The sequence below is a fragment of the Gobio gobio genome (genome assembly GCF_949357685.1).
Source record: "Gobio gobio genome assembly, chromosome: 1".
NCBI classification, from domain to species: domain Eukaryota; kingdom Metazoa; phylum Chordata; class Actinopteri; order Cypriniformes; family Gobionidae; genus Gobio; species Gobio gobio.
The window spans coordinates 4031206-4053978 of NC_137097.1; positions in this window are offsets into that span (position 1 = coordinate 4031206).

Genomic DNA, 22773 nt, shown 5'->3' on the forward strand with positions numbered 1-22773 from the left:
TGGCAATTGTTCACAACAGAATTTAATAATTTCTCATTCATTTAATCAAATTGCAAATGTCTAAGTACATGTCTCAATGTCTCAGTAAATCTTTGGAAATGATTAAAGGAACACGCCAACTTTTTGTGACTTTAGCTTATTAACCGTATCCCCCAGATTTAGATAAGTCCATACACACCATTCTCATCTCCGTGCCATAACTCTGTCTGACACACTCCCGCTAGCCTAGCTTAGCACAAAGACTGGAGGTAAATGGCTCCAGCTAGCCTACTGCTCAATAAGTGACAAAATAACGGCAACATTTTGCTATTTACATGTTGTGATGTGTATAGTTACATCGTGTACTAAGACCGACGGAAAATGAAAAGTTGCGATTTTCTAGACTGATATGGCTAGGAACTATTCTCTCATTCCTGCGTAATGATCAAGAGCTTTGAGCCGTACCATGAGTGCAGCGGCGCAATGATATTATGCAGCTCCTGATAATAGTCCCCAGCGCTCTCTGTGTAAGCGTAGCGTCACGTTGTGTAGCAGACCCTGTCCGAATGATGGCCAGACTTTACTGATGTTTCATGGAGTTTATTGAAACTGTTTGATCTCCAAAAAATCACTGTAAAAGCTGAACAAATAAAGCATTAACACCTTGTACACAAACTCTCTCTCTTCATAGCATTATCATTAACATAAGGCGGAATACACAAAAATACTCATTACAGATGACAGTAAAAAAGAACATATACACCGTATGCCTTTTCGGGGGGTGCTTAACAAACTGCAAACTTTAAATCTACTTAACCACTCCAATTAAACCGCGAGCTCTCACTATCTTTCCGTAGACTACAACATCCGTCAAAATAAAAGTCCCTACTTATTAAGACAGATAATGCAGACCTTAAAGGGTAATTAAACCCCTGCTCAGAGCTTAACTCCACCCACTGGCAATTTTCAAAAAATGCTGGAAAAGTGGGCAGAGCCTACTTTGGGCATGCCGACGATGCTAGTGAAGCAGCCGCGCAAGAGAACTGACCTAATCTATATGCGTCCGCGGCAAACACTTGCGTGTCAGGGTTTGAAAGTGCGTCTCATGTATGAAAATTATCTGTACACATGACGGGCGGCAATAATATCGCAAGAAAAGCCTGACGTGTACTGACAACTACATTATTTAACCGTATTTTCTTCAATACAATGTTAAAGCAAGTGTCAAGTGAGTTTCATTCATAATGTTTCTACTTCATGTAACATGACAGTTCATACTGGAGTGAAGCCGTTCGCATCATGTGATTGGGGGAAACATTTCTGAGGGCGTGGTGAGCTCGTGCCAGGGGCGCGGATAGTGAGCCGTTGGAAGTGCCATCCCACGTCACGATGTACCACAACGTCCAATAGGAAAATTCAACTGCAGTAGCCACCGTTCAACCTTAAGAGGGCAGCACTTTGGCGGTTTTACACCATATTTTATAGAATTAAAACACTTTATACTCAAATGTCAAAACATTTACTCGAATCAATGAACAGCATTAATAAAGCCCCAGTATTACAGATCATTAACTAAAAAAAGTTGGTTTAGGGTTTAGTTACCCTTTAAACCTATTTAAACACACAGAAATGTCACAAATGTACACAAAAAACAAATTATAAGATAAATCACAATGAAGTCTGTTACACGTTGGTTATGTTGATGGAACTTAGCCTATTTTCAGGTGCGGTGTTTAATATCATTGGCCGCTGCACTCATGGGATGGCTCACAGCTCTTAATCATTACGCAGGAATGAGAGAATAGTTTCTAGTCATATCGGTCTAGAAAATCACAACTTTTTTCCATCGGTCTAAGTACACAATGTAACTATACACATCGCAACATGTAAATAGGAAAATGTTGGCGTTATTTTGACAATTATTGAGCTGTAGGCTGGCTGGAGCCAATTACCTCCAGTCTTTGTGCTAAGCTAGGCTATCGGTGGGTGCATCAGACAGAGTTATGGCACGCACGGAGATGAGAATGTAATGTATGGACTTATCTAACTCTGGGGGGATATGGGGAATAAGCTAAAGTCACAAAAAGTCGGCGTGTTCCTTTAAGTACAGGTAGCCTACATTTAGCACAATTTCCAAGTGAAAAGATCTTGATCTAAATTGATTGTTTGATTCTCAGTCTAATGGTCGTTCGCTCCAAAACGTATCAGCGTCATTTCATTGTACAAGTCATCACATGCACAATAGTCTGTTCAATTGTCAAAATTAGTCAAGAACATAGTACCATGAATACCCTTTATGAATCCCTTGGAACATTTGATACATTTATTACAGCAATTGACAGTCAGGTGAAGCTAGAACTTGACTTACGAAGGAGGAGTTTCACACATCTCAGATGACCAATCAAACAGTATAGCCGCGTTTCCACCGCAGGAACTTTCCCCCGGAACCAGGAACTTTGGGGGGGAACTCGGTGTGTTTCGACCGCAGGAACCAGGGTCTAAATGAAGTTCCGGGTAAATATTTCCCCCTCCAAACGGCCCTGCTTGCGAGGTGGTACTTTTCAAAAGTTCGCGAACTTTCGGGGGTGGGACTTGGGCGCTGAACATGCTGATTGGTTGAGCTCTCGCAGCATTTTTTTTTTCCACCGCCATATTTACAAGTCTTTTCCGAGGTGGGTTCTGCGTTCAGTAAATATGTTCTTTGCAGCAATGGAGTTAAACAAAAAATTCGACCGATGGACCGACGACGAAGTTCAGGCTTTATTGAGCATATATGCGGAGGAGGACATCCAGCGGGAACTGGAAACGGCGACCCGTAATGAAAAGGTATACCTGAAGATATCGACTCGGTTCCAGTCACACTGGAAAACAGTGCAGAGAGAAGTTGAAGAAATTAAGACAAGATTATAAGAAATTAAAGGATCATAACAACCAGAGCGGTTCCGACCGGCGTATCAACAAGTGGCATGACCGCCTGGACGCGTTGTTGGGACACAGACGTCCTTTTCTGGTGCAGCGGTAACGAAAGACTCGGCTAGTGCGTTGTTGGAAACCATCCAGGAATCCGAGTGGGTTGAAGGTAAATATCTCATCTTGGTATCATCTATTAAACTCGTTGCAGTGTTTAAACACGTTTCAGTAACTTTTTTTTTTTTTCAGCGTGTTTCCCCCGCGGTCACCAGTACGTTAGCCCTCGTCCCGTGTCTCCTGCCGAAACACACACACGCCGAGGTATAAAGCTGACAAAATGTGTATATATTTAAAAACTGATGTGTAATCCATAATGGTTTTGAGTAGTTTTGTTGTTTTTAATTGTAAACTTAAATTGCCCATGATAAAAATTGCACACTGGGCATTGTTCAAGCTGGGCAAACAATTGTTCATTATTTGTAGTGAAAACACTTTAAATAATTAATTGATGGTTTCTATTGTTTCATGGTTGCCTTGTGTATTAATTTCCATGTGTTTCTGTGCAATTTTTCTACTTAGAGAAAAGGAAAAGGGGACTGTGACTTTTCTTGATACACTGAGGGACATGGAGGATGCTAACCTGGTCGTCCTGCAGCATGGACAAGAACTGACCAATATATTCAGCTGTTACTGGAGAGCCAGGCCGAGGAGAGATGAGGAGGCAAGAGTTGGCATTCCACCAGTCAGAAGCGGAAGAAAGCAGACGGCAGCAGAGGGACTTTCAGACCGGGTTTCTGTCTGTTCTTGGACAGTTTGTCCAGTCGTTCAAGAAGTAGCCACAATGACCAGCCGCTTGAATGAAGCATTTGCACTACCACATTTGTACTTTATATATTGTACGTGTTGGCACAGCTCTTGGACAGGTTACTGAAAAATACACTTTTTTTTATATTGTTGTTTTCACATTTTATATTTTCATTTTATTGTTCTAGTAATTTATTTGTCTTTGCACACTTTTATTTTAATTTTGTAAGAACTAATCTGTCTAAAATAAAGTCAAATGTGTAAAATGTCACTGTCTTTTTAATTTCCACATTCTAACTATATAACCACTTTCTAATTGTATTCATATAGTGTTGGAAGCTAATAAAAGGGCTGCTGCTCGCAAGTCTTTCTGAATATGCACATAAACATATCTAGAAAACCCAAATATTATATTTTTAAATGTATAACTATGTGAATGTAGTATAATAACTTATAACCACAACTTAAGTGAAGCCATAAGTGTGGTCCTGCTTCATTTCAAATTTGAGGAAGAAGTCTCTAAAATTATGCATTTAATGAAGCATATTGTAATACTAGTCATGTGATTTTTTTTTGTTTTGTGAATGTTAAGAGATGTTATTGTGATAAAAAATAAAATACTTGCAGTCTAGTACCTAATCTTTCAACCGCTTAATTCAGTCTATTGTTTTCATTCAATTAACTTTTCACACATCTGTCATGAATGACTAAAACCTCATTATCCTTTTATAGAAAATATTTTGTTTTGGAATTGAGCTATTACAACACATTCAGATTTTGGATTGCCCATCATCCCATTTTGCATTAAAATGGTCAAACCAGGTGAAAGTGCACGTTTAAATAAGCAGTGTTGGTAATGTGTGTACATAATCAGCAAAAGCAGCGCTGCTTGCATCACCTACACTTTTTATTGTTGCAGACAGTATCGCGCAAAAGTGATTACTGTCCGTCGGTGACTGGGAGAAGCAGTCGCGCAGATTCCCACGTCACCGGACTAATTTGCCTAATCTCCCCGGTACTTTAGACCGCGGTGGAAACGCAGATTGTAGCAGGTCTGGGGGAGAAAAAGTTCCTGGGAAAAAAGTTCCTGGTACAAATAGTTCCGGGTAATTTCGGTGGAAACGCGGCTTATGTTTATTTACCTGACATGTGCTGTCCATGACTGAATGCTGCCAAACATGTATGTAAAGAGCTTGACCATGCAGGACCAGTACAATATCTGAATATGGAGGCACCTGGCCAAGTAAATGAACAAGGGCAACTGCCTGCTCGAGGAAGAGGAAGAGGAGGAGTAAGGGTGCATGGTGGTGAAATAGGGGGAAGACGCCGAGGAGCACGAAGATACCTTGGTCTCCCGGATGAAATTCGGGCCACAATTATAGACCATGTCATCAACCATGGCCTCACAATAGCGGAGGCAGGTCGCAGAGTGCAGCCTAATGTGCCTCGCTCTAGAGTCTCCTCCATCATCCAAATCTTTCACAGGGAAAACAGGTATGTAGTCAGCCATTGATGGAATTATATGTTGTATAGGACAGGACACTGTGCATAGAGCAAGAAATATATTTATTTACACATTTACCTATTCATTTTGTGTGTGTGTGCGTGCGTGCGTGCGTGCGTGTGAGATAGGCCTACAGTAATATCTTACCTCAATGGGATGTTATGATACTAAAATTGACAAGAAAAACATTGGAGTAGTATACATATACAATGGAATAGTTTATTTTCTACAGTATTGAGGATACAGTTTACAGTAGTATTCCAGTCACTGTGCAGTGATTAGAATTGTGGTAAAGTTACTGTAAGTAAAACAACAATACAATTACATAGGTAACTCATTCTGTAAGGAATACATCCATTACAAATGGAGTGTTGTCATTTGAATTCTATGTCTAGGATTGGACGACAACCTTGCACGGGTGGCAGAGGAAAACTTCTCAATGAACAACAAGAACAAGAGGTCTGTAAGTAAAAGTAAGTAAGTAAAATTTTATTTATATAGCACTTTTAACGCTACAATGCACAAAGTGCTTTACACAGCAATAACAATAAAAACAATCATTTAAACACATAATGAAGAGCTATACATAATGAAACAAAATATAATATAAGGTATCAAACCCAAACTACACAAGGACATCATTGAAAACTAAAAGCACGTCTATACAAATAAGTTTTCAGACGACATTTAAAAACAGACACACATTCAGATGTTCTAATATCCATTGGCAAACTATTCCATAATTTTGGAGCTCTCACGGCAAATGCTCTATCTCCTTTTGTTTTAAATCTAGTTCTTGGAACATCCAGCAGCTTCTTAACAGACGACCTCAGACATCTCCCTGCTTCATAAGGTCTCAGGAGCTCAGTTAAATATATAGGTGCCAGACCATTTAATGCTTTGTATGTCAACAATAAAATCTTAAACTCAACCCTTGAATAAACAGGTAACCAATGTAACATGGTGATGGCAAATAATGCCATCACATTGAGACAGATCCAAGCTGCAATCCTACAAGACAGTCATATTCCAAAATGTCAACTCTATAAGCATCTCCACAATAGACTGGATATTGAAGAAGCATCAGATGACAATGAAGCAAATTTACAGGGTACCATTTGAGAGGAACTCTGATAGAGTGAAAGAGCCGCGGTACCAGTATGTACATGTAAGTCAGTTACTGGTTGTCCATCATTATAACCTTTTTACAATTGAGCAGTGGTTCCCAAACTTTTTTGGCTTCAGTACCCACTTTAACTGATTTGTGTATCCAGGTAATCCGGGTATGAAAGTATTTGATTTATACTAAAAATTATTCTAAAAATTTTCAGCTTACTGTATGATGAAATTATCATTATACAGTTTTTCTCAATTGCTAAAACACTAAAACCCATTGACTGAACAAAGTTATCAGTTGCATGAACTAATTTAGCTAATCGTGCAGTCTGCCGTCAATACCCTAAACCATTTCACATGGTAAAACACAATTTGCAGATCTCACTTCAACTTTTCAGCAAAGCTCTAAACACATTCTGCACTCTAATACAATGTCATCCATACTGGTAAACACAAGTGGCAACAATCAAATACAGATAAAGAACAAGTGTCATTGATTGAACACAACCACTCAAAATTGATTTACAGTTGTTGTTTTTGTTTTATTTCTTGCACATTAAAATTAAACCTTTCCCACAATTAGCAAAACCTTACACTCAAGGATCAAAACACTGGCCTAGATTTGCACAACGGTAAGCACATTGTTAGCTTCACACTTTTTGCAAAACACTAAACACACTTGCATGAATTTGACACAGAAATGTATCATGATGTAATTTCCTTGCAATTTCAAAGCAAAGGCTTTCAAAAGAACACACCCATGAACCAATTGGTTAAACACAGCCACCAGGTGTGCACACACACTGGTGCTTAATTGTAGACACACCAATCTGGTTTAAGCACTATAAAAAGGCAACAGGTAAGTTCACCTGTCTTCAACAAAAATGGAAGGCAATGTCGCAGTAAGAGGAACAGTGAGGATGAGAGGGGGAGTCCATGGAGGAAGAGGGGTAGAGAGGGGATGAGAGGGGAAGGGGTAGAGAGGAGATGAGAGGGGAAGGGGTAGAGAGGAGATGAGAGGGGAAGGGGTAGAGAGGAGATAAGAGGGGAAGGGGTAGAGAGGAGATAAGAGGGGAAGGGGTAGAGAGGAGATGAGAGGGGAAGGGGTAGAGAGGAGATAGGGTTAGGGTAGAGAGGGGATGAGAGGGGAAGGGTTAGAGAGGGGGTAAGAGGGGAAGGGGTAGAGAGGGGATGAGAGGGGAAGGGGTAGAGAGGAGATAGGGTTAGGGTAGAGAGGGGATGAGAGGGGAAGGGTTAGAGAGGGGGTGAGAGGGGAAGGGGTAGAGAGGGGATGAGAGGGGAAGGGGTAGAGAGGGGGTAAGAGGGGAAGAGGTAGAGAGGGGGTGAGAGGGGAAGGGGTAGAGAGGGGATGAGAGGGGAAGGGGTAGAGAGGGGATGAGAGGGGAAGGGGTAGAGAGGGGATGAGAGGGGAAGGGTTAGAGAGGGGGTGAGAGGGGAAGGGTTAGAGAGGGGGTAAGAGGGGAAGGGGTAGAGAGGGGAAGGGTTAGAGAGGGGGTGAGAGGGGAAGGGGTAGAGGGGATGAGCGGGGAAGGGGTTGAGAGGGGTATAGAAGGGATGAGAGGGTAAGGGGTAGAGAGGAGATGAGAGGGGTATAGAAGGGATGAGAGGGGGTGAGAGGGGAAGGGGTAGAGAGGGGATGAGAGGGGAAGGGGTGGAAGGGATGAGCGGGGAAGGGGTTGAGAGGGGTATAGAAGGGATGAGAGGGTAAGGGGTAGAGAGGAGATGAGAGGGGTATAGAAGGGATGAGAGGGGGTGAGAGGGGAAGGGGTAGAGAGGGGATGAGAGGGGAAGGGGTGGAAGGGATGAGCGGGGAAGGGGTTGAGAGGGGTATAGAAGGGATGAGAGGGGAAGGGGTAGAGAGGAGATGAGAGGGGTATAGAAGGGATGAGAGGGGGTGAGAGGGTAAGGGTTAGAGAGGGGGTGAGAGGGGAAGGGGTAGAGAGAGGGTGAGAGGGGAAGGGGTAGAGAGGTGGTGAGAGGGGAAGGGTTAGAGAGGGGGTGAGAGGGGAAGAGGTAGAGAGGGGATAAGCGGGGTATAGAAGGGATGAGAGGGGAAGGGGTAGAGAGGGGATGAGAGGGGTATAGAAGGGATGAGAGGGGTACAGAAGGGATGAGAGGGGATGAGGGGAAGGGTTAGGGTTAGATTATATGAACCATGTGTGTGCCACATGGTGTCAAAATTAGGTTTTGTTAAATTATTGTTCAATTTTGAAAGAAGTGTTTCATTTTACAAAAGATCTGGGGTGTTCTGCTACTTGTGTGTGTGGATGTGTGAATTGTGTGTAGTGTTTTGACAAAACAAGCCTTGTTTTTAAAATTGTGTTACTGTAAGCAACCGTAAAAAAACTGTAATCCTTATTTTGAAGAATATAACATACAATAAGAAAAAGGGTGAAAGATCTGCAATTAGTGCCTCCCATGTAAATCTATCTAATACTGTGGGTTTTACTGTAACATTTCAGTAAGCCCTGTCATAGTAAGCCCCCGCCCCTTTCTGTCAAATACCCCATGTAGTACCTCTGCACAGGGGTACATGTACCCCAGGTTTGGAACCACTGGAGTAGTGGCCAATAGTATATTGAACTTGTGGAGAACATTGAACATTCCTATGTAATTGTCTGTAACTGGAGTGTATGACTCTTCTGTATGACTGATTAGATGTTTTCTTTTTTTACGCTATTGTAGAGAATAATGGCATTGGAAGGAAACGAGACCCCTCACACCCTCGTGTTTGTGGATGAAGCTGGCTTCAACCTGGCCAAGGGCACGTGGCCGTAATATTATTGGCCACCGGGTCACGGTGGATGTCCCAGGCCAGTGAGGCGGCAATATAACTATGTGTGCTGCCATATCTGAGAATGGTGTGGCAACTCACATTCCCAGTCTTGGCCCATACAATACACAGAAGCTCATCTTCTTGGACCGCCTTCATTTTGATTTGATCCCTGAAAATGAGAGAGGTCTCGTAGGGCCTCCCCAACCAAAATATGTCTGTATGGGACAATGTGAATTTCCACCGTGGCCCGCTCATCAGGCCCTGGTTCACTACTCATCCAAGGATGGTAATGGTGTTCCTACCACCTTACTCTCCTTTCCTCAATCCTATTGAGGAGTTTTTCTCCGCTTGGAGGTGGAGAGTGTATGAGCATCGGCCTCAAGATCAGAGGTCCCTGCTCCATGCAATGGACACCGCGTGTGAGGATATGACAGGAGATCAGTGTAGAGGATGGTTGCAACATGCACGCCGTTTCTTCCCTCGTTGCATCGCAAGGGAGAATATACGCTGTGATGTGGACGAGAATCTGTGGCCAGACGGGACGTCAATGCCAAAGGGACGAAGCATTTTGGGGCCACTGATTATTTATATGAGAAAGGAATTTAGTTTTGAAGTATGAGTGAACAGTTTTGGGAGATATATTAGGTTTTGCAAGTGAGCTATAGTGTTGTGCTGAACTGTAGGGCAACAACACTGTGGCATGTTGGTCAAACTGTTGAAGTAGCCGTCTTTTAACTTTTCCAGGTTTTTCACGATGGGTTTTGATCCGGTTCTGCTTTTTAAAGTGATGGACGTTGTAATGGTAGAGTCTGTTTTTGCTGCGTTCAGGGCACCGCCATGTTAGATCGCACCCGATGTCTCGCACCCGATGGTCAATAGGATTACTGTCAAGGGTCCGTTCTTCGTACATCTCTAACTCAGCTGGATTTGATTGTTGACGATTTGGCGTGATCTTGGGATTGTTTGGTTCTTCAGCGCTCATTCTGGACTTGCTGTCATAGCAACAGGTCCGTAAGATCAAACCTGCTCGGGAGCAGCTTATTTCATGCAAACAGGATTAGATTGCATCTTTTTAAGCAATAAAATCTGACCCAGCCACAGCTACTTTATTACAAGGGTTCCTTACTGAACCAGGGGAAATAATAATAATATAACATTTTATTTGAAAATAATATTATAATGTTGTGTATAATAATATTATAGACACAGCCACTTGATTGAGAGATTTATTTGTGATGAAATAATTACTGTATAATTTTATTGGAGTCTTACACACATGCTGTAACATTAATCTGAACCGTGCATTAATTTGAGTGAAATTCACTTCCTGCTTCGCTACTGTTCGGACGCTCTTGCTTACTGCTCCGCGCTTTGCTCTATCGCTTCTATATTTTACAACTTCAGCAAATCAGCACATTGCTCAAACGACAAAGCTTGACTCCAATGATAAAATTAGAAACTCTGGTGACTGAATTCCTAAACAAAAAGCGGAATATTTCAACCGACCAGCCTCCCACTGCCTCCAGCTTACATTCCGGAGAAGGGAAAACACAGCTGCCTACATTCAAAAGGATAAGAAAATGCCTCTTCTAGAATCTACTTGCTGCACAAACTGCCACAGACTTTTACAAAGGATTGCAGTTCTTGAAACAAAGTTATTTGCGGAACCATCCAACCAGACGAATCACACAGCAGAGCTTCATCATGATCGCCCTCTGCACACTGCCGGTGAGTCCCATAAATGTAGTGCTACTCAACATGTAGAGAAACAAGTAACTGATCAACACACTAATCAATGGAACAAACAGGGAGCAAGACCCAAAGGCACTCGAGACATCAGATTGTCACGAGCATCACATATTGCCGCAGTAGCATGCTCTACCCCAGACACAAGGATTGCAAACACTAGTTTTCTACCACCAAATATACATCTTGAAAACAGATTTGAAGTGCTAATGAATGTGGGTGAGGAATCCCCAAATGTGATGAATATGACCGAACACAGATTGAATCAGCCCGCAGCTAACACTGATGCTAACAGGCGCTCAAGGTCGAGCAGACAGCGGCCCTCAGCTCAGAGCGCAGCCGAGCCCAGGACTCTCATAGTGGGGGACTCAACAATCAGAAACATTAGCAGCAGGGATACAACTACATGCTGCCTTCCACAAGCAACAGTCTCTGATGTAAACAGGGAACTTAAGAACATTCTGATGAAACATAAGACTGCAAATCGACTTATCATTCATGTGGGAAAGAACGATATTCAGAGAGAGGAGTCAGAACTTCTAAAGAGGGATTTTAATGAACTTTTTGAAACACTTAGAAAACTGAAAGTTCAGCCGTTCATCAGTGGACCACTTCCAGCAAGAGGAACAAATAGGTTCTCACGGCTACTTGGGCTTAATACATGGCTGCAAAAAACCTGCAACATGAAGGGAGTGAACTTTATCGACAACTTTAATCTCTTCTGGAGTCAGAGACAACTGTTTACATCAAATGGCCTCCACCCAAACAAACTCGGTGCAAGAGTGCTAAAGGACAATATTTATTTTTCCCTTCATCATCCTTCAGCTGTGTGTGCTAACCCACTCAACCTGGATAGCACACACACACCAGTAAAGTACGATCACAGGACTTCATTTCAGCATCTGAATGGACATGCGGTTGATACACCCCACAAGGACAATGATAACACCACGCAGCCACAACAACCACTTCTCATGGACACACTCCCAGCTGAACCCCGCCCTCAGAGCTCACCACAGATAGACTGTGATGGATTAGAACAGCTCGAAGTGACACAGATCGAGCCACTAAACAGTAACATCTCAGCCCATACTGTGGAGTCTGTGGAGGCACTGGTAAAAATGGGGACCATCAGGAGTGACACTGGTGAACTTTTAAAACTTATATGTAATATAAGCAATAGGCTGGAAGAAAAGTCAATCCTTGAACCGGACGATAACATATTGCAGTTTCCGGTAACACCAGAGAAACAGCCCCCCTCACCAGACATGTTATCCCGCTCTACAGCATCCCCGCCTCTGAGCTTCACAGAGAAAATGGATTTTGTTTATACTGGAAACAGACAATCATACTCGATCACTGCGAGCCCCCAGATATCAACCAAAGAGCGTCGAGCCCCACAACCACCAAAGACTGTGGGCCCAGCTCGCTCTGCCCCTCCTCCTGTGAGATTTCTTCGGTCACAACGCCAGGGCACACACCCTCCTCCATCTGCACCAAAAGCAACTGATACCAGCTCTCAGTGACGTGTTCTGGGTCCTCGCAACGTCAACAGCAATCTTATCAAATGTTTACAAAACATGCGTGAATCCAGTGTGCCTCTATCTTTCTCTATTTCTGTTCTGTTACGTGATAGAAAGTCCAAGGCTTTCTCAGGCCGTATGGCAAACCCATCTAATCTGCTGCCTGTTAATTGTCAAACTAAGATTACTATGGGGGAAAAAATTAAAATTAATACTGTTAAGTTAGCACTCTTAAACATCCGTTCACTTAAAAACAAATCATTTCTAGTCAACGACTTAATATCCACAAACAACCTAGATTTTTTGCTGCTAAATGAAACGTGGCTAGAAGACAGCTGCAGTGCAACAGTCCTCAATGAAACAGCCCCTCCTAACTTTACTTTTATGAGTGTCTGCAGACCAGTCAGAAGGGGCGGGGGGGTCGCAGCACTATTTAAAGATGTCTATCAATGTAAGCAAGTATCTTTTGGTGACTATTTGTCTCTAGAATATCTGGGCATTGTGCTAAAAGGTGCTCCACGCATCCTGCTTATCATTATTTATAGGCCTCCGAAATATTCTCCGGCCTTTATTGATGACTTTACAGAGCTGTTATCAGCAATCTCATCTGAGTATGACTGTTTTACTATTGCTGGGGATTTTAACATTCACATTGACAATGCTGAATCCAGTACAACAAAAGATCTCATGACTGTTCTTAACACTTTTGATTTGACACAACATGTTCACGGACCCACACATGATCGTGGACACACTCTAGATTTACTTATCAGTAAGGGGCTAAACATTTCATCAATAGTTATTAAGGATGTGGCAATGTCTGATCATTTCTGTATTTTCTTTGATATATCAATCTCTCCTGCCATTGAAACCAGATCTGTCTCTATCAAAAAGAGATGCTTAAATGAGAACACTAGTGTGCTGTTTATGAAGGCTATATCTCTAACACCAAGCATATCTGCAGACTCTGTTGATTTTCTCCTTGACTCTTTTAACTCAAAAGTTAAGGGTGTAATTGATGATATTGCTCCTGTAAAAGCCAGGAAAAAGAGTGGCAAACAAAAAGCACCTTGGAGAAACTCAACAGAAGTGCAATTAATGAAAAGACAATGCAGGAAATCGGAACGCATGTGGCGAAAGACAAAACTTGTAGTCCATTATAAGATCTATAAAGACAGTCTTCGTGCTTTCAATGTGGAACTAGGCAAAGCTAGACAGACCTTCTTTTCAAATATTATAAACAGAAACATAAACAACACGCGCACTCTTTTTGCTACTGTAGAGAGACTAACAAACCCCCCGAGTCACATTCCCAGTGAAATGCTCTCAGACAGCAAATGCAGTGAGTTTGCTTCCTTCTTCTCCGAGAAAATCATTAATATCAGAAATGCGATCAGCACATCGTTTAGTTGCTCTGAGGTGAATCAGATCAGACCACAGCCTCAGAAAGTTACTATGACTGATTTCGAAGCAATTGATGGTAAAATTTTAGAAGAAACAGTACAGCACCTTAAAACATCAACCTGCGCCCTTGACACACTCCCCACTTCTTTTTTCAAAAGTGTGTTTAACTGTTTAGAAGCAGATCTCCTAGAAGTGGTAAACGCCTCACTTCTTTCTGGGACTTTTCCAAACTCCCTTAAAACCGCAGTAGTTAAGCCTCTCCTGAAAAAGAGAAATCTGGATAACTCCATATTGAGCAACTACAGACCAATCTCAAATCTCCCCTTCATAGGCAAGATCATTGAAAAAGTTGTTTTCAGTCAGCTGAACAAATTCTTAAGCTCAAACGGATACTTTGACAATTTTCAATCTGGTTTCCGACCGCATCACAGCACAGAGACGGCGCTCATAAAGATTATAAATGATATTCGCCTCAATACAGATACAGGCAAAACATCAATTCTGGTACTACTGGACCTCAGTGCTGCATTCGACACTGTTGACCACAACATACTTCTTGACAGGCTAGAAAATTGGGTTGGGCTTTCTGGAATGGTCCTCAAATGGTTCAGGTCATATTTAGAAGGGAGAGGTTATTATGTGAGTATAGGTGACCATAAGTCTGAGTGGACATCCATGACATGCGGAGTCCCACAAGGGTCAATTCTTGCACCACTCCTATTCAACCTGTACATGCTGCCACTGAGCCAAATAATGAAAAATAACAAAATGGCTTACCACAGCTATGCTGACGACACCCAGATCTACTTAGCCCTATCACCTAATGACTACAGCCCCATTGACTCTCTATGTAAATGCATTGATGAAGTTAACAGTTGGATGTGCCAAAACTTTCTTCAGTTAAACAAAGACAAAACTGAAATTACTACATTTGGAAACAAAGATGAAATTCTGAAGGTGAACGCATATCTTGAGGCTAAAGGCCTGAAATCAAAAAATCAAGTCAGGAATCTTGGTGTGATTTTGGAGTCAGACCTGAGTTTCAATAGTCATGTCAAAGCAATAACTAAATCCGCTTACTATCATCTCAAAAATATATCAAGAATTAGATGCTTTGTTTCCAGGCAAGACTTAGAGAAACTCGTTCATGCTTTTATCACCAGCAGGGTGGACTATTGTAATGGTCTTCTCACCGGCCTTCCCAAAAAGACCATTAGACAGCTGCAGCTCATACAGAACGCTGCTGCCAGGATCCTGAGCAGAACCAGAAAATATGACCATATCACACCAGTCCTCAGGTCTTTACACTGGCTTCCAGTTACATTTAGGATCGATTTTAAAGTGCTATTACTTGTATATAAATCACTCAATGACCTAGGACCTCAATACATTGCAGATATGCTGATTAAATACAAACCCAACAGATCACTCAGATCATCAGGATCAAGTCAATTAGAAATACCAAGGGTTCGCTCAAAGCAAGGAGAGTCTGCTTTTAGCTATTATGCCAGCCGTAGCTGGAACCAGCTTCCTGAACAGATCAGATGTGCTCCAACAGTAGCCACTTTCAAATCCAGACTCAAAACACATCTGTTTAGCTGTGCATTTACTGAATGAGCTGTGCCACTGTACGTGCTTTGTCCGAACTGCTTGCATTTTAATTTATATGCTTAAATTTAACCCTGTTTTTATTTTTATTTTTAATTATACTCTTTATTTTTATCTTTCAATATTTTCTTTATTTTTTATTTCTTTAAATTCCTATTATAACTGTAATATTGTTATTTCATTTCTGTGTAAAGCACTTTGAATTGCCACTGTGTATGAAATGTGCTATACAAATAAACTTGCCTTGCCTTGCCTTGCCTTGATGACCACTCATCAATATATATCAGTGGTGATGACTGATATTATGGGATGGCTTGATGCAGGATATGCAGATAACTTGATCTTGACCCTTAGGAAACTTTAATTAATGCTGTCATGTAACAAATCTGCTTCAAATTTAATTAAACATAAAAAATAAAAATGTAAAGGGTGTAAAAATACTATAAAATCGTGAATATAAATAATTGGGAATCATGTTTAAACAAAACAAGGCACATTTCTATTATCTATTATAACCTTTATGTTGTTTTGGTCGCTTGGCTGTTTCCTTATAAAGGTCCAGAAAGTTGTCGTTTTTTTTTAAACGTTTTTCACCAGGTGTCTTTTTTTAATTATATGATGTCACTACGTTGCTGTCTTGCCACCAGCCAATCGCTGCATTGTTGATCGTGGTTTCGAGTATCAAAACATCTGCCCTCTTCAGGGCACACATGAACGCACAGACAACTTAATCCAGGTATTTTAATCCAATCCGCAAAATCGTTTGAAGAACCAAATTAGCCAGAGATCAGTTATCACGATTAGAAGATCTGGGATCTGTCAAATCATCTCAGATGTATTAAGCGAGGTACGAAGAACGGACCCCTGGGGCCCGTTTCAGAAAGGAGGTTAAGTGAAAACTCTGAGTATGTTAACCCTGAAATAAGGGAAACTCTGGGTTTTCTGTTTCAGAATGGGAGGTAAGTCAAACCCGAGAAAGCAGGGTAAGCCAAGCCCGTTTCTGAAAGAGAGGTAACTTATACTCAGAGTCAGTTACCAGGGTAACTTACTCTGTGAACCTAACCTGTTCAGAAGCAGGTTTTCTTTGGTAAACCCAGAGTTTGTTTCGTTCTCCTCCCCCTTTTTAAAGCACCAGCAGTGTTTAAATAGTTTATTCATTCATTCAAACTGCACAAATGCTTTTCTTACTGAGTATTTTTTGTATTTCAAGTATAAATATCAAACAATTATACATTTATTCTAAATCTAAAGTAAGCAAAGTTTACTTAAAACAAATTAAATTATCTGCCACTTGACAAAAATAGCATTCTTTGCAGGAACATTTTTTGCTCATATTTTCATCATGAGGACTGTCAAACTGACAAAAATGGCATGTCCTTTTATACAGGATCCTGACGTTCACTTGATAATCCTCTAGAAGTATCCCTGATAATTATAATTTCCTTTAGGATTTCCAGTGGTTGGACGCATTGACACTCATATTCCCATCATCACTTTCTGAAAACGGATTATTGTATGGAATGGAAGGATGCTGCCAGATGGTAGTACAAGATATATGCCATAACCACCACCACAGCTGTTAAATACATTTATTTACAATTTTTATAGTCATCTTAATTTCCTACAAATACTTTATTCTTTTTCCTGTTGGATGTTAATATTCTTCCTCCATCTCCTCTTCATCTGTCAGTGGTGCTGGAGTTTGGCTGGCCTGAGTAGAAGTAAAATGTTAATTTCATTACCCTGATTAATAAATGTAACAGGTGGGATCAGAGAACATTTCATTATGAGAAAAGAGCATAGACCCTTTTCACATTTCTGGGTTTCCGAAGCTGAAGTCGTCATAGTTGGGTTAACTCTTATAGCGGTGAATGAGAGAATACATTAAATATATATTTTTGTGTCTCCATTTGCTCAAATAGCAAAAGAAAAACTCCACAATAGTGATTTCACAACTTTCAAAAAGATGGAAAAATTAAAGTTAGATTGATAACTGCAGTGAAAAGAGAGACAAATTTAAATTTTTCACCATCATTCCCATAGACGCTGTATTAGAAACACCCTCACAGCAGCGGTAACTTGATTTTTGTAATTTGAATCAAAAGTAATATAATACAAAGTATTAGTGTTATAAATGTACATAAAAAAAAAAAAAACGTTGCAGGATTTACGATATTGATGATCATTAAAACACGTCATCACAGTGAAAAGGGTCTATGTGGGAAAAGCTGCTGAACATTGGACACTGAATGATATTTATTTAATATGTCAAATGTTTGTAAAGTCATTAAACCTACACTCATTTTATGCTTAAAGCTTTTCCTGATTGAATTATGTTTTTTTTTTTTTTTTTAGCTGCTGCCACATTCTTTGTTTGCCTTTTGGATACCATGAAAATTGAATTTAATTAAAATAATTAAGAATTAAACTTACATATTGACACGGAAGTATGCAAACGTCTTTTTGTTGGGTGCTGTTGCCATGGTGAATCGTAATTTCGGAGCTCCATTGATCGTGGCTTTTCATAGTCGGAGTGTATGAGCTTAACTCAGAGTCAGTCTACTCAGAGTTGATTGAACTACCTCAATTCAGCTGTTCTGAAACCCAAAACTCAGAGTTTCCCATCTCAGAGTAAGTCAACTCAGAGTTCAGGTTTAAACTCAGAGTTGGTTGAACCTCCTTTCTGAAACAGGCCCCTGGTCTGGGAGCTCGGCCCACTCACAAATTCTCAATAGCACATAACACTTCATTAGATAAATTTGATAGATTTTGTAGATTTGTATTTATAGCCATTATCCAATATTCATTCTCTGGACAAAGATTTGTAGAATATTCAAATGTTTTTAAGTATCAATACAAGACATTATCCAAAAACTATTTCTCTCTCCCATGTCCTCTCACAGAGAAGTTTCACTTTGTTCTTCAGTTATTAATGTTTAATCTTTCCTGCAACTCTATCAGGAATGCAGTTTATTATAGTCTATATGGTTATCGTCACAATCTCACTCAGTTTGGACTTTGTTTCTGTTTGCACTTCCCCCGTTGAGTTTGTTGTCGTGATTTGATTTCGTCATTCAGTTCAGGTGTGTGTATCATTTATTATTAGTTCTGTTTCTGTTCATTGCTGTCGGGTCTTGTTCAGGTTAGAAGTGTTGTAAGCTGTTCTCTTCGTGTGGATTATTGCCTGTGGATTTATTCAATGCTGAATATATGTCATGCAGCTCCAATCTTTCACCAGCAGATGATATCATTCTGTTTATTCTAAGCACTGCGGATTTGTTGTCTGACGCTTTAAATGCTTGAGCTCTGAAAGCAGGATGGATTCTGAAAAAAATTATTCTGAAAGTGATTCCAGCCGTATCGTTTTTCGCAAACTTGTGTGGTTGGAATGACAGCTCTCAACCTGTGGTTATACTAGCACAGTTCCTTGTTAGTTTGGTGTTGACATCACTGGTTGGAGTAGGGAGAAGGGCATGCATAGATAAGCGAGGAGAGAAGTCTGGGCAGGGCGGTGTCCTATGCTCTTTCCAGGTCAGTGAGTTTTATTGTTTTAGTGCAGGGTGTTTGATCTCATGTTCTGTCATAGCAGGAAAAGCAGTCTTACATCGACGTCATTGTCATTGATTTCACCAGTTCAGTGGAGGAACAAGAAACATCCACGTCGTCATTATTCATGGTTAGTAAATACTACTTGTAAAAAAAATCGTCTCACAGTAAATGTATTGTTATTGTCAAAACATTTGGTAACTAAACTCATTCAGTTTAGTGATAACATGTTACAATGTTTACATGCTACAGTGACTGATAGGCTACTGTTTTTATTAGAGCTTGACACCAATTTCACAATTTAAATTCATATGCTTGTAATTTGATTCCGAGTGGTGGTCAGGTGGTGTTATTATTAAAGGTTAAAATTAACAACTCAAATTAATATAATGCTGTTTTTATAATAATAACGTAATAAAAAATGTTTTATGATATGAGTAAAAATATAATAAAATGAAATGGCTTTCCTGAGGTAAATGTAATGTTACGTGATATGTAGTGGTGTAACGGATCCCAAAACTCACGGTTCGGATCACACTACGGATCATGAGTCACGGAACGGATCATTTTTCGGATCAGAATAAAAGGGGGAGGAGACTATTTTTATTTGCTTTCCATTTATTATAAGAAAACTTTTGGTGTTAACATAACCTATATGGTTTATAGGTTAACAAGGAACTTTTGGTGTTAACAAAAATAAAATAATAAATAAACCATCTGAATAAATCAAATTTTACTCAGTTGTTAAAGTGTAACATGTAAAAAACAACCTGAGACGTGAAAATGGGCCGGAGCTTTTTTTTATTTTAAAGATTAGGATGTCAACATTCTCAGGGAGAGAGTAGTCCTCTCACACTTGTCAGCATTCCAATTCTCTTTATAGGCCTATACACTATTTTATAGTTATCATCTTTAAACGCACTACACTTAAACAACGTTTTATTGAATTCATTACTTTATATTTAAATAGCCTATTACCTACTTTAGATGCATATATTACGTTGCTCATGTATATATCAAGTTGCAAAACAGGCTATAGACTATGTTAAAATAACAAACATTTTAAATTAAAACTTACAATAGACAAAAACTGACTCGTCTTTTCTTTCGTTTTTAAATCTTTTTACAAGAAATCCTGCAGGTCATAAAGAACTTTGTTTTTCCACCTCCAAGAAAGGACAGGTGCTCTCCCTTATTTCTCCTTGTTTACTTAAAGTCCGTTTTCCTTGCTTTACTCGAGGCAAAAAGCCGTGTGTTGACTTTGAAACAGAGTAGGCTTTACATTATATGCATCTGTGGTGGAATTACTAGATTTTTGCATCGATACATGTTTGTTTTAATGCGGATGCGCTGTCACTTTAATTCAGCGCCAGCACATCAAAAAATAGACTGTGCGGAAACGATCGCAGCACAGCTGTATGGCTACGCGCTCCTGGAACGCACTGACGGACCGAAGCCGCGTGCAGTGAAAGCTGTATCCGTTAACATGGGTACAGAAAAAATACGCACCGCATACGCAGTATGTGCGAAACGGGGGTCAGCAGGTGCCATGCTCGATGTATGCGCCACTTTCATACGGCTTTCTCGTGCCACAGTGCCAACATAATGTTACAGTTTTGTCCACACCCTTCTTCCGTCATCATTATATTTTACGTGGAAGCCAAAATACTCACATACACGTGATTTGAATGATGCGGGAGGCTTTTCAAGTTCTTCTACTTCTCCGCTAGCCACTGTTGACTGATTAACATGCCCTGTTCACACACATGTGTTTCTCTGAAACTCAGCATCGAGTTTAAAGGAACGAGATCACTTAAAAAGCAATATCGGCAGAAAAACTGTCTTTTAGTCTGCGATCGCTAAACAATTCAGATTAATCCACAAGTTTAAAAAGATCCGCGGGTCACGTGCGTGCCGAACCGTGGGTCGTGATCCGTACGGATCACGGATCAACTGCGATCCGTTACACCCCTAGTGATATGTAAGGGATAAAGTACATGCAGCCGGTTGTTATTGCAAAATAAACCCAGATAGGGTGATCAGGACTGTGTTGCATCGCTCTGAAGGGGTTTATTCTGCGATAACAATCGGCTAGATGTACATTATTCCACTTATTATACAGTAAATAATTAGACACTAAATAATGACCAAGGTTATTTTAGTTTTGCATTTTTCATTAGCTTTTTGTTTTCAAATTCAGTAGAGCCCCACCGATAAAGGATTTTTAGGGCCGATACCGATACAAATATTTGGTGATTTAAAAATCCGATATTCCGATATATCAGCCGATCAGCCGAAAACACAATAACAAAAACAAAACAAAAAAGTTACCAGTATTAATAGACGTCGGTAAGCTTTAAAACTATAACTTTGAGCAAGACTGGAAAAAAATTATATTCAGTTAAGTTCTACAAATTCTGATAACATCAACAACAGCAAAATATAAACTATATACAGTATATGAGGTAATGTACTGAATCAGTCAGTCCTTAATAGCTCCAGTTCAGCAGAGGCAGGTTGTAGAACAAGAAGCAAAGTTTTTCTGCATTCTCTCCTTTCAAAGAGCTTCGCCTATCCTCATAAATATTTCCTATGGTGCTGAACACTCTTTCGCTCACCACAGAGGAGGGTGGACAGGAGAGGTACAGCCTTGCCAAAGCTGACAGTCTGGTGAAACTAGGGTTGTATAATAAGGGTTGCAAAATAAGGGACACCCATTCACGACACGTCAAAGCCTTTAAGCCGTCATTCTGAACCAGTAGGCCTAATCACTTTTTTGAATTTTAAAAATGTTTATTTTCTTTGAATAATTTACTTAAATTATGACTATATTATCGTGTAATTATTTGTCCCATTTTTATCTAAATATTTTTTAAATGTCATAAACTTTATATGACAGGATTATTTATTATGTATGATTTAGCCTAGCTAAATTATAAATTAATAATAACATTTATTAGGCTATAATCTATTAATTAACCTGTCTAAAAAATAATAATTCTGTCTGCCAAGCTCTGATAATGTATTGGAATATTATATTAATATATTATCCATTAAAAAAAACTATAGGCATACTTTTATAAGCACGGATGTGTCTGTCACATAGACCGGTCTGTCACCAAAGTCAGTCAGTCTGAGACACTGAAATGCTTCTCATAAAGTGTGCAGTTGGCATGAGGTTCATCATGAGTTACTGGACAGACCCATTGATACCTTTTTGATATTAATTCAGTTCTATATCTGGAGAACCTCTTGCGTTCAAACGGTGGACGCGACGCAAGCTCGACATGTTTTTTAAAAAACCGCGCAAGTTTTCAGGCACACTGGCACAGCGCATGTTCTCGAGACTCCGCCGCTATGGCAACAAAGCCCGCAATCACGCACAAATGAGCTCCTGTACTACTTATTGTGAAATTGATTTCTTTATATTTGCTATCAGTATTCTCCACACTGCAAAATCCGTATGTGTTTATTGAACTATGTGTGGACCTGTGTAAAATACGGGACAAATCGCGTCCCGTATTGGTTTGATACGGAACGCGTCATTTTGCTTGTAAATACGGGACGATTCCGTATTTTACGGGACGGGTGGCAACCCTAGGTGAAACGGTTGGTGTTGTGTTTCCACCAATCATATGGATTTCCACTCTTTCTGTCAATGACAGGTTCTCTGAAGTACCGTTCTAGCTCTTCGATGATCCCCTCAGGTTCCATTGGTTCACTGGTGGATGGAAGGAGCACAGTGTCATAAAGTGAGTCTAAGAGACTGGGTACTTGATCCTCTGTTCTCTGCCTTTTGGGATCGCTCTCCTTAGATGGAGTTTCATTGGCAGAAT